Below are 12,480 nucleotides of genomic sequence, written 5' to 3' on the forward strand. Positions count from 1 at the left end.
TGGCTAAAAGGGCCTTAGCGAAGACAAATTCTAAATGTCTAGTACTTACATAAAATTCTACTCTCTAGCAAAATCACAACTACCAATATAAATGAACATTCAATTGATTGGAATTAATTTTTCTGAAACGGCAGATGTAAACCAGTTATGAGACATAGCAGCAGCTCTTCAGAAAGTATACTGTCAGTCTGTTACTAGGATAAACTTAGCATCTGTTAGCTAAAAGTCAACAAAATGGAAGGAAAGGTCAACCACTGACTCACACACTGGCACACTATATTCAGTTACAGCACAGTGAACATTCTATCAGAAAATTACAGATTAATACATATTTTATATTTCCCTATCAAAAACATTCGTAAACCTGTGCAAATATAACAAATAAAAAATATAAAGTATATATACATATATGCATACACACACACATATATATATATATATATATATATATATATATATATATATAAATCATGACAACAATTGAAATATGTATAAATGACAAAAATATATGGATTGCTTTTACTTTTATATGCTTTCGAAATGTGAAGAACAGAAGCACATGCCTTGCCTCTGCGTGCTGCCAAAGATACATGACAAGTTTCTGCGGATTTACTGAAATGATTATATTAAACTCTACATTGGCTGTTATTACTGTTACTTTTGTATATTGCAAATGAATTCTCATTAATTCCTACTTACTATATAATATAGCCAGACAGATGTCAAATGTAGTATCAGTAATCTAATCATTTCTCATCAAACAACATAAATTAAATGAGTAATTAAAATGATATGAGAGCTGAAAGAATAAGAAGTGATTATAGTAGCAGCAGCTTGTTTTAATAATAAAAATGCTTCAAGCAGCATTTCTGATGCTAGCTTTGTGACCAGAGTAGAGATGATATAGTAATTCATTTCAGTAAACCATAGCCTTTAAACGATCAGGTCCAAATTCTATTTTTCCATTAGAGGCAGAACTACATCCTCTGAAACTGTACATATCTATAGCTGTGCTCAAAAATAGATACTTAAGGCACAGCAAAGCCTTTGAAGACAAAATGTTTCAATGTTTTAACTCTTCCACAGGCTTTCAAAAGGAGAACCCCTAGTGTCTTCTAAATTTGAGTTTTCTGATTTAAGTCAAGAGAGTATATAAAACATGGGGAGATGAAAGTAATATCAGTTCACAAAAAGGGGATCCACAATTCTTATTAGATGTTATACATGAATGACTAAGTCAAAGGCACATAAAGCTATAGAAGCCATGTCAAAAAGATGGTCTCATCTATAAAACAGCATAAGGAAATCAGACAAACAAGTACAAGATGCAGCAAAAGAAATAAAAGGCAAAATAAATTAAAAAAGGAAGCAACAATATAAAGAAATGTGTAGCCAAACAGAATAGTCAGAAGAAATGAGAGAGCAAAAGGAGCAAAGAGTTAATCTAGAGAAATTAGTGGAATTCAGAAATGATGAAATAAGGGCACTGAAAAACCCTTTATAGCAAGTCACTAGACTAGGAGCACAACTAGGTCAGATAGATGAGGATTATGGAGACAAAACTAGGAAAACTCTCTTAGAATGAATATGCTAACAGCTTCTGTTTGGGGATATCAGCTACCCAAACCAGGATGGGACAAACTTGCACAAATCTGCCTGAAATCCAAATATCAGTATACAGACTATAGCTGCACTCCAATATCCAGCCACCATCCTTCACTGATTCCTACTTGCCCAGTGTGGGAAAAAAGCACTGAAGTTAAGACAATGTGTCCAGTTACACTGGCATTAGATAATGTATCTACTTACAAGCCACTGACCTCTCAAGAACCACAAGCAGCATTAATATACTTTGGAGGAAAATTGGACCCCTATAAAGAAGAATGGACTGAAAGAAGAGAAAAACTTCAACAAGGGAAGAGAATATTTGGAAGGTCCAGAAAAACAAAAAAACAATGTTCTTTGGCTATTGCTATGATGCCAGTATGGAAAAAGGTTGCTTAAAAGATTTTGGAAGGTATAGCTAACTGGAATGAAATTCAAATACTTTTACAAGATATGTCACTGAATCATACGCCCAAAAGCAGAAGTAAACACAATATATGTCAATGAAGGGGAGGTAAACCCAAAACAAGACAAGACAACAACAATGGAAAAATTAAAAGAAAATGCAATAACTGTAAAAAGAATGGACACAAGGATAAAAAAAACTGTTGGGCACAAGCTGGGCCCTAGCTGGACGGGGGCCTAATTAAAAGAAAATAAAAAGGTAAAGGGAACAAAAATAAAAACAATAGGAAAAAGAAAGGGTGACTCAGTACCAAGGACTAAAATTAAAAGTAATTGAGTTAGTTTTGATACATGTAAGAGCCTAAAATATGTGTATGATGAAACAATGATACAAGCAAGTTTAAAACTGAATCTTGAAAAAAAAAAGTCAGCTAATTAAGGTTTTGTTACTTTTCTGGGAGTGCCAGAGTCAGCAGGATGGGAGTGTCAGTGTCAGCAGGAGCAGAATAGGAGTGTCAGTGTCAGCAGGTTGGGAAGGACTATGTCAGCAGGTTGGGAGTGACTATGTCAGCAGGACAGGAGTACCAGTGTCAGCAGGACGAGAGTGACTATGTCAGCAGGACAGGAGTACCAGTGTCAGCAGGTTGGGAGTGACTATGTCAGCAGGACAGGAGTACCAGTGTCAGCAGGATGAGAGTGACTGTGTCAGCAGGACAGGATTGCCAGTGTCAGCAGGATGGGAGTGACTGTGCCAGCAGGACGGGAGTGCGAGTGTCAGCAGGACAAGAGTGACTGTGTCAGCACGACAGGAGTGCCAGCGTCAGCAGGATGAGAGTGACTGTGTCAGCAGGATGGGAGTGCCAGTGTCAGCAGGATGGGAGTGGCTGTGTCAGCAGGACGGGAGTGACTGTGTCAGCAGGATGGAAGTACCAGTGTCAGCAGGATGGCAGTGCCAGTGTCAGCAGGACGAGAGTGACTGTGTCAGCACGACAGGAGTGCCAGTGTCAGCAGTATGGGAGTGACTGTGTCAGCAGGACGGGAGTGCCAGTGTCAGCAGGATGGGAGTGGCTGTGTCAGCAGGACGGGAGTGACTGTGTCAGCAGGATGGGAGTGACTGTGCCAGCAGGACGGAAGTACCAGTGTCAGCAGGATGGGAGTGACTGTGTCAGCAGGACAGGAGGGACTGTGTCAGCAGGGCAAGAGTGACTGTGTCAGCAGGACGAGAGTGACTGCGTCAGCAGGACAGGAATGCCAATGTCAGGAGGGCAGGAATACCAGTATCAGCAGGACAGGAGTGCCAGTGTCAGCAGGATGGGAGTACCAGTGTAAGCAGGATGGGAGTGACTGTGTCAGCAGGACAGGAGAGCCAGTGTCATCAAGACAGGAGTGACTGTGTCAGTAGGATGGGTGTGACTGTATTAGCAAGACAGGAGTACCAGTGTCAGCAGGACAGGAGTGACTGTGTCAGCAGGATGAGAGTGACTGTGTCAGCAGGACAGGAACGCCAATGTCAGCAGGACAGGAATACCAGTATCAGCAGGTTGGGAGTGACTGGGTCAGCAGGATGGGAGCACCAGTGTCAGCAGGACTGGAGTGCCAGTGTCAGCAGGATGGGAGTGCTGGTGTCAGCAGGGCAGAAGTGCATGTGTCAGCAGGATGACAGTGCCAGTGTCAGCAGGATGGCAGTGCTTGTGTCAGCAGGACAGGAGTGCCAGTGTCAGCAGGATGGGAGTGGCTGTGTCAGCAGGACGGGAGTGACTGTGTCAGCAGGATGGGAGTGCCAGTGTCAGCAGGATGGGAGTACCAGTGTCAGCAGGATGGGAGTGACTGTGCCAGCAGGACAGGAGAGCCAGTGTCATCAAGACAGGAGTGACTGTGTCAGTAGGATGGGTGTGACTGTATTAGCAAGACAGGAGTACCAGTGTCAGCAGGACAGGAGTGACTGTGTCAGCAGGATGAGAGTGACTGTTTCAGCAGGACAGGAACGCCAATGTCAGCAGGACAGGAATACCAGTATCAGCAGGATGGGAGTGACTGGGTCAGCAGGATGGGAGCACCAGTGTCAGCAGGACTGGAGTGCCAGTGTCAGCAGGATGGGAGTGCTGGTGTCAGCAGGACAGAAGTGCCAGTGTCAGCAGGATGGCAGTGCCAGTGTCAGCAGGATGGCAGTGCTTGTGTCAGCAGGACAGGAGTGCCAGTGTCAGCAGGATGGCAGTGCCAGTGTCAGCAGGATGGGAGTGCCAGTGTCAGCAGGATGGGAGTGCTGGTGTCAGCAGGACAGGAGTGCCACTGTCAGCAGGATGGCAGTGCCAGTGTCATCAGGATGGGAGTGCCAGTGTCAGCAGGATGGGAGTGCTGGTGTCAGCAGGACAAGAGTGACTGTGTCAGCAGGACAGGAGTGACGGTGTCAGTAGGACAGGAGTGACTGTGTCAGCAGGATGGGAGTGCCGGTGTCCGCAGGAGAAGGCTATATTAGTGAACACAAAAACAAAGCAACTGGTTAGACATGTACCACATCCACATCCAAACATTGTCACAGGCTTAAGGCAAGTCCTAGGAATCTTTGGATTCTCAAGGGAATGGATACCTGATTACACAAGTAAAACAAGACCTTTGTCTGACATGGTCAAGGGGAACAATCAGAGAGATACGCATCTCAATTCAGATAATGAGACTCTGTCAATCTTCTGTAAAATCAAAGAAGAGCTTCAGAAAAAGAAATGGGGTTCATCATACAGTTTGTTCACAATAGAAAATTATGGTGGTTATTATGCTACAAAAAGGGATCATTATATCAGGTTCTAGGTTACTACTCCCAAGCTCTGAGTCAAACTAAGAAAGGAATGTGATAAAGAGCACAATAGTCCACTGAAGTAACAGTTAAATGCATGCTAGAAGGAAATCTATAAGGCATTTAAAATTATTGCAATTCTGCAAACCAGGCAGGGACAAAAGCTGCAGCAGTGATCACTCACAAATTGCCAACTTGTAAGCTATATCTCTATATCTCCTAAGCCATGTTTACAATTATTTGAGGCTGAGTTGGTTTTAGGCAATGTAATATAATACGTTAATGTTTGAGGGTTGTCCCAGTGATATTTACCTTTATTTCAGATTACTTTACAGTTAGCTCTATGATGTCACAAGTTATAAATTGATCGCCAGGTTAGTAACAGCATACTGTTCCCAAGTAAAGGTTCTGGAGAGGTCTGTAAAACTAGAGTACATGAAAGAAAAATACCACAAAAAATAAAACATATATTTATTTTGCTTTTTACAGTGTTTACTAGGTGTTAAAAAGCAGGAGGCTTTTTGCTGTTCAGATTTTATGATTTTGTTTTATTTTTTCTAAAATTATGGATTTGGACAGGAACATTGTTTTATTTTATGTACTGCACCTTTATAAACAATCGCGGTAGCGTTGTCGCCTCACAGTAAGCCGCTGTATGGTTCAATTCTCAGCTAGAGCGTCTTCTGCGTGGAGACATGTGTGAATGGGTGTACCTTCGTTGAAGGTTGTGCATCAGGCCTGGCAAGCCGGTACGTAAAAATCAACTGCCAATCATTAGCGGACCGGAGTTCCACTGTGGTGACCACTGACCGGGAAAAGCCGAAAGACACAAACAAACCTTTATAAACAATCACCACCAAGGTTTATTTTGATGCCATTTATGAATGGAGGCCAATGAATTTTGCTTCTAATTCATGGCTGTGGATGTAGTTACAGGCCCCTAAAAACTGAGTTTGGATTTTAGTTTGTAAATGTGGTCAGAGTAGGATGAATGTTAAATGTCAAAGAGTCCTGTAATTCTCATACCTTTGTTTTAGAAGAAATGAATATTCATGTTCCTTCAATCATGGTTAAGAAAAAAAAAACAAGTATCTGAACATAAGGTACTGAATGTACTAATGTGTTGTCCGTTCATTTTCCAGAATTACAAAGCCACAAAGCTTCCCTGAGTGATTTTTGCTGCATCTTAAGTTAAGCATAAAACAGGTGGCAAAACAGTGAGAAAATTAATGGTTTTCTAAGTGGAAGAGACCAGCTGGATTAAGAAAACTCCAGGCTAGTGATTGGTGTTGCAAGAAATCAGCCCCAAGGGGCTTCTAAATGGCTGACGGGATGGAGTCTTGTCTTTCCTATTTAGGGGAACCTCATGAGTGCTCTGACCTGAAAATATGATGAGGTGAAACTATTGATGAGAGTGAAAAAGCACAAACTGATACATAGATAGTTCCAGATATCAGAGCTCAGAGAGGGGATATTGTGTAACAAGAATTGCCATTTATAACCTAGAAACAAAGGAATGAAAGAAGGGAAGTCTCATATAAGTAGACTGACTTAAAGGGGACTTGCACACTGGCAAAAGGGTGAGATTCACCTTTCTCTTGCTTACTAAAGTATTCTTAAGACAATCTTAGCCCTAGAGATTGGTGTAGGAAGAAATCATACCCCAAGGGGCTTCCAAATGGCTGACAGGGTGACATATTTCCTAGAACATTAGAAGTCACTTCTTTTAATTAAAAAATAAATAAATAAATTGTGAGACCAGCTTCAAGACCAAATCAGTTAAACAAAAGGGGAGAGTCTGGAAAGCTGGATAAAACTAAAGTTTAGAACTTCACAAACAAAATGAGATCTGGGAAAAGAGAGAGGTAAACCTGGAACAAGAAAATGGTCCACCAGTTTGGCATTACAAGAAAATCGGGCCTAAACTGAATGGGACCCTTCATTACTACAAAAGCAGGAATACTGGCAGTACAAGTTTAACTATTTAATACCAACTTCCAAGAAGTGGTTAAATCACAAACATATAAAATTTTACAATGGAGAAAAAATAACTTATTGTTTTCCTTTACATAGGGAACTGTTATCAGATACAACTATTAACAACAGGATTCTTTTTCAGATGCATCTGAAAAGAAAAATCCTTAAAGAAGAAAACCCTAATAAATCTTCACATCTAGACACAAAGAAATTCTTCAAGGATGCAACTTTCTGCTAAACACTTTTGACATTTGCAAGATTTGACCTAAGTGAAGATATCTCGGGATGTTATAAATGACACTTTTCTTCCAGACATGTTCAGCAGATGTTCAAACTTACATATTCAGAGACTAACTCTATCAAGTAAATGGAGACTTGACATCCTTTCTAAAGACCTGTGCATGAAAATGCTAACATTTGCCTATGAGGAGAAGAAAGAAATAACCACCAGTTCACTGGAAATATGGGACTGTTAATATATTTGAACAATGTTATGAACATTTTAGTAATGATACCTGTACTGCATTTAGAAAAGCTAAAGCTATTCCATTTCAGGCAGGAAATACATTACATAGGTGGGTAAGAGCACATAAATGACTCCTGATGGTTGGAGTGGACTGTGTTATTTAGGAAATGCCACTCCATTAATTTAGACACACTTCTACCTCAGTGAGTCATAACATTAGGAATGTTAAACTTAAAAGACACACTGACATAGCAAAAATAGATGGAAGACATAATGTTATAGCTGAAGCATCAAATCATTCCCCTTTACAGAGCAGAGAAAGGGACTTGGTAAAGTTCCAAAATTAACACTGCTGATTAGGAATTAATGTTACATTTGATATATATTTCCTAGAAAATGTGATAGTTGTGAAATTGATTTAAAAAAGCACAAACAGAGAAATAAATATGGTTCTCTTGGTTGAGAGGTTCTGTCAGTGGCTGTGGAGGAAAAGATAATGCAGCCTATACTGGTTATGGTTGGCATTCTAGGAAGTAGTTGTTGCCATCAAATGTGGACTAGTCTGTGTTAGACAGCAGGCAGTATAAGTTTAGACAATAGAACAAATGCATCAGGTTCAAGTTATAACACAATTTATGAAGTGCACTGAACCAATGAAGTTTGAATACTGATACCCACTGAACAAGAACAGCTATGTGTGTTTGCTCAGAGGGAACTGTTATAGTATTGTAGTCTCAAAAAGTAGATACCAGCTTATAAAGTCTTCACTGAATAAATAAATGAAGGAACCTTTTATGTAACTATCAGAGGTATCTGGAAACATAAAACATAGAAGCTGCAATAAGAATGCATTGCCTGACTAAATGGGCCTCAGCCAAAGCAGATTATACATGTCTAGTGCTTATATAAAATTCCTCTAGCAAAATTGTAACTACCAATATTAATGAACATCTAACTGACTAGAATTAATTCCTCTAAAAAGGGAGATGTATACCAATTATGAGAAAAAGGAGCTTAAATCCCACCTACTAAACTTGAAATTATGCCGTTGCCTTGACCACACACATTCTTAGTCTGTCCTACTGTATAACCTGTTGCATCTCCTAACTTTCTTTCTCTGTTAGTAACTTCTGTTTAAACTAACCTTCTAAACCCTCAACTCTACTACTATAGCACCCTGCCTTCTCTCCCCTCCCATTCTCCACACTATTTATCTTTTTCCCCCAATTCTTATCAATGTCTATACATTGTCCTTCTTTTAAACAACGATTATCTTTTGTTTTTAGTCTCATATGTAGTAAATTTTATACCACTGCTGTGAGTGCAGCCCTTAATGTTCATAATTTTTCTTTTGTTTTTCTCTTTATAATTAATTTCATGTTTGCATTGTTTTTAATAGTCTTTGTCCCATATGTTTATCTTTGCTTATGTTTGCTGGGGCTCTTTCCCTTGGGTCTTCACTGAAAATGGGTGGCTTACTATCAATGCAATGCAATTAGTTAATTGCCTTTTCTTTTTACAATTATTTTGTATTGTGATTGTTATTTAATATTTATATATTCTCACTTTATCTCTACTTATGTTTGCTGGGGCTTTTCCCCTCAGGTCTCCATTGAAAATGGGTTTGTTTGCAAACTCAGTTGGACTAACCCAGTTAACAAATGTGAAATAAATAAATAAATAAATCTACATTATAAATCAGTTACTAAGTCAAACTTAGGATCAGTTGTTCATGCTAAGTCTGTTTTCAATGTGAATGTTTTTTCTTGTTTAACAAAAGGCTGTCAGTGTTTTGCTGTAAAATCTAAATTAAAAGTTTTAAATAAAATTCAAATTTATGTGATCATTGTAAAAGTAAAGAAGAAAACATGCACACTGACTCATTTTGAACAATATTTTTATAGTAATTCTGAGTAGATGGCCGCGTAATGGGATATTGGGATGGCTAGGGGTGGTCTGGTCCACTACCGTGACTAACGCTTCATTTGATCATGATCCAGTTCTGTCTCCAATGATAATGAAAAGTTAATTTATTAATATTAAGTTATTAATATTTCAGTATGGCCTGAAAATATAGTATACAGCCTGAATCTGAACACTGAGAATCTACTCACTATGCAAACAACTTCCAAAAATTGATTTGCTACGATTGTTGCAACTGTATGTCTAATGGTGCATAGTCATACATTGTGAATTTGTTATTTTAAGTGCTTTCTATATGAACTGTGTTTCAGTACCAGGCCAGCTATCTGGAATTCCGTAAATAATTCTATGTCATTTATGAATATTAATATGATTCATATGCTTGTCTTACAAATGTAAGAGAACTACATGTTATGTGTATATTAAACTACTGGTGCAGAAGTGTATGTTGAACATGGTTTGTACAGTACTGAGCTTCAAGGATGTGTCCACAGTGAACCCTACTGGAAAAGAACAGAAATGTATATAAACTATATACCTGTGCAAATGTATGTTTTAACATTAGAATCTGGAACACACAGAGTTAACTTACAAAACTTCAAGAAAATAAGTTGAAATTGTTTTACGATTGTGATATGTCTCAGTTTCAGTGAAACAGACACAATATCTAGAGCTACAGTTTTTTTTATTGTCTGAAACAAAAGTAATTACTAGGTTTAAAATGTAAAGTGTCTGATTGTTTTATGACTTCCTATCAGCTGCACAGTTCTGACCAAAGATCTGAGAGCTGAGAGATAAGTATTTCTCAAACAGAGATGTTAAAATTCTATTAGTTTCTGTTAGCCTGGGAAATAAAGACAGGTAACAAAGAGTGATGACATCCAAGCTGACCCAGCAGTAATGTTTAATTTAAGAACTCTTTCAGAGAAATAGAGAGAGACTGAGCATTTTGTATTTTGTCTTTCACCTGGAAACATCCATCATCAGCACTTCTGCCTGCGTGTTGTCTGTAATTAAGACTTAGAGCATAGCACTCTCTTAGATACAGATAGGAATATAGTAAAAATTCGTTTAGATGCTTTCTGTATTTATTTGAGACTGTCCTGCAATGTTGTTTTAAAATATTTCCTGTGATTCTGAACTCTGCAGTTACTGTGTTGTTTGAGTATTGTGTTTTATTATTTATTATTAAATACAGTTAAACCTATCTTTGCAGCTGATATTTGTGAGACATATTTAAGCTCAGAATACTTGCATATGTTTTTGGTGACACTGTACAGGCAATTCTTAAATAGCCCTGCAAGTCTTGGTCACACTTACCATTTGGATAATAGTAACATTACACAGTAGGACTGGTCACCCTTTGGGAAGGTCCTTAAAGTAGTTAATAAGGGGTTCTGGTGACAGTGGTAACTACCTTAGCTTCTGGGCAGAAGGGGGTATAGCTAGTAAACCTGTGCCAGCCTCTCTCAGGTGTGTGTTTGTGTATAAATCAAATCTCAAAGTGTGTGTGTGTGAGTGTGAGTGAGCTACTTGGGCAGGGACATAGAGCACTGGTTGGACAGAGAGAGTGTTGAGAGGAACTTGGCTTGGAACCCTGGCTAAGGACTCAACTCTATAGCTGTGCCAATAGGGAGTCTTACTGAGGATCTGGAGAAAGAGGGAGAAACCAGCCTCAAACTGACTGTGATCTCTCTGGCTCTTAAGGGAAATTCTACTTTACTGTGTGTCTACTTATCATCCTCCCATTGTGTATGTCCATCACTGTTGTTAGTGGTGAGGACTGAGGTTCCTTGATTACTGGGCCAGTACAGGGGCATCACAAACTGTATAAAACATAGAGAGCTATGATTGCATTTTTGATCATAACCATGTCACTATATGTTCGAGACATGGATGCCAAAAAAATTCACCTTGAGAGCAAAGTGCTCTCTATCTCTCTCTCTCTCTATAAATATACATATGCATACATATATATATGAATATATATATATATATATATATATATATATATATATATATGGATCCCTTCAGAATATCGAAGTCCCATATCAGCAAAACTCACATCATTGAGACAAAATATCAAAGCCTCACTTCCGCAAATGGTCACATCTTCAAAGACAATGCCCAGGAAAGGAACTACTTGGCCACCATGGAGGTATTTGCCCTTTTCCCACTACAGTGCAATCTTTGTTGAGTGTATGCTGTCCTGGTGGCCAACCAAGTGGTTACTTTCCCGGTGAATGTTTTTCCGGTGTACAATTTTGTGGAAGTGAAGCTTTGATATTTTCATCTTGATGATGTGGGTTTCGCTGATATGTATGTACACACATGTATATTACATACACAAAACTTATGTTACTGTTATATTTGAAGATCATTAAAAAATACCTAAACAAATAAGTTAAAGTGTCAAATTTAATAACAGTTAGACCTAGGATAGACATGGTGGCAGATCTAAGAACTAGACTAGATCTAATTACATGGACCGTGATTTATGCATATACCAGTTTAACTGACAGATGGGATTTTTTGAAACACAAAAAAATATACAACAATGAAAGTACATATAAGTGTAAGAGGTTTTAACTACAACTTATGGAAGAAAGAATGAAAAAGTTGGTCAGGACATTAAAAATATAACAGCGACAATAAGATGGAGATATTTACAAGTGGGAAAGACAGAACACAATTAAAAAATAGTTAAAACAGAAAGAAGGTGGCAGGCATACAGTAGAATGTTTTTATCATTGTGTTGCTTGGAGTTTAAGAGGGCACAATGACAATGAGATAAAATAGGTAAAGTACAGTTTTGTACCTACCATAAATGTAGATGTTCGAAGATCCACATTGCTGCAGTCCTTACACTTGGGTAGTCCGCTGTCCTCGGTCGGCCCGAATATCAAAGTATAAGGCTGACGTCGGTCAAGGCGCATTTGACTGACATCAGGACGTCAGGGTACAAATGCGCATGACCGACATCATATCCTCAGTCTTTTCTTGCCCCAGATGTCAGAAGACCCTAAAAATAAAGGTCAAAACCAAAAGACAGCAAACAACCAACCAACCACCCTTGCACTAATTATATGTACAATATATACAATATACACAATATGTACAACCCAACCCACACAACCACCTCTAACTACAGAGGGAAGGAGGAGAAATTGGACTGCAGCAATGTGGATCTTCGAACATCTACATTTATGGTAGGTACAAAACTGTACTATGTTCTTCATCTCACATTGCTGCAGTCCTTACACTTGGGTAGAATCCCAAAGCAGAGGTAAGGGAGGATGGCTAAACTACAAGG

At 38.9% G+C, this 12,480-nt stretch overlaps 1 protein-coding gene across 1 annotated transcript in view; it reads right to left on the reverse strand.

Moving 5' to 3' along the window:
• The window catches only part of NECAB3 (N-terminal EF-hand calcium binding protein 3), a 1,629,394-nt gene that overhangs the window by 1,510,468 nt on the left and 106,446 nt on the right, over positions 1–12,480 (reverse strand). The window lies entirely within an intron of this gene.

This window comes from Protopterus annectens, chromosome 12.part0 (genome assembly GCF_019279795.1).
Source record: "Protopterus annectens isolate FY-2018-M chromosome 12.part0, PAN1.0, whole genome shotgun sequence".
In the NCBI taxonomy this organism is placed as follows: domain Eukaryota; kingdom Metazoa; phylum Chordata; order Ceratodontiformes; family Protopteridae; genus Protopterus; species Protopterus annectens.